Source organism: Pyxicephalus adspersus, chromosome 1, assembly GCF_032062135.1.
Source record: "Pyxicephalus adspersus chromosome 1, UCB_Pads_2.0, whole genome shotgun sequence".
NCBI lineage: Eukaryota > Metazoa > Chordata > Amphibia > Anura > Pyxicephalidae > Pyxicephalus > Pyxicephalus adspersus.
The window spans coordinates 150,450,705-150,452,235 of NC_092858.1; the positions used below are offsets into that span (position 1 = coordinate 150,450,705).

Genomic DNA, 1,531 nt, shown 5'->3' on the forward strand with positions numbered 1-1,531 from the left:
AGAGCCCCTACTAATGTTATAGATAGCTGTGATGGCGCTGTGTAGCCACTAGGGTGGCGCTCATGCTTAATATTCCTGAGTGGCCCACAGCAGACTTTGGGGTAGACATCACTGACTCCCCAATGCAGCTAATCATTGGTATTCTGTCCCATACGGCTATGGAGATTTTCTGATATGTGATGTGTAAATAGAAGGAAGGTTTGGTGTTGGCATTACTATTTATTAATAAACAGGATTTATATAGCGCCAACATATTACGTAGTACTGTACATTAAATTGGGGTTGCAAATGACAGATGAATACAGACAGTTCTTCTGGGCAGGGCCCTCTCCTCCTCCTCTGTCACGGTCTGTATCTGTCTGTCATTTCCAACTCCTATTTAATGTACAGCGCTGCATAATATGTTGGCGCTATATAAATCCTGTTTATTAATAAATAGTAATATTAACAGTGACACAGAAGGAGGAGTGGACCCTGCCCCAAAGAGCTTGCAATCTAGGAGGTGGGGAAGCAGCATACAATAGGAGGGGCCATCACAAATCTGAAGCCCTCACCGGAAGTAAATCATTTCTGGGATTTTTTCATATCATTTATTTTGTATCCTATGTTTGGTTATCAGTGCTTCTGCTTTTTCAGAAAACAGTTATATACCCACCCGGGGTAAAAGCCCCGCGTCTGCTGATTATAATGATGTGAGTGGCCCTCCAGTGATGTCGCCATGCACTGCCACCTCACATACTTACTTACTTACTTACTCACAGACTGGGGGTATTAGATGTAAGGGGTGTGAGCTCCCCCATGTGGCCAGTCACCAATCCCAAACACATGAATGGTGTACAGTGTTCTCCCTAGCTCCTTTTTCTTGTGCGCACCACCCGGCACATTTCACTAACCACGAGGCTGTCATCAGACAGGATAAACTACTGGGACCACTACAATTTTTGCATTTTCAGCTACAGCTTCACCCCCCACCTGGCTGACAACAATTTCCACTGTTGTCATTTTATATGTGGAGTATACAATCTCTAGCTGTAGGTTACCAGCAGTCATAGTCAATTCACACTACCTGATAATATTTCTTCCACCTGTGTTCTGTCAACATTCTGCGTCCTGTCTCCACACAAAACTCCAATGTTGAACCATCTTTGCTCAGGATCGGATCATGTATGTGCATAAATATGGCTGTTTGTAGTCTCCATTGGGTGCTATATGACAGGGTGACCATGCAAAGACACAATTGGGAGACAGTTGGCATCCTATACAAGAAGTACCTGGATAGGGACCTTTATGGCACATTTAGCAGATATCATTTTAATATCAGCTGCAGATATATAACAAGTAAAAGTGTGAAATTACATCAAAGTTTTTTTAAACACAATCACTGAAATGTCCTGTAAGTTGTAACGTCATTTCAGTAATTATTTACATTTTCTTTGATCTGTTGCATTGTGATACCTGTGAACTATGGCGGAGGACCCTGCTCCTTGTAAATGGTGACAATTGTCTGTCCTTGCCCTGTCTGCAGGCTGTT

General features: G+C 42.8%; 1 protein-coding gene across 1 annotated transcript in view; it reads left to right on the top strand.

Moving 5' to 3' along the window:
- The window catches only part of AKAP10 (A-kinase anchoring protein 10), a 27,610-nt gene that overhangs the window by 606 nt on the left and 25,473 nt on the right, over positions 1–1,531 (top strand). The gene's annotated exons all lie outside the window — the stretch shown is intronic.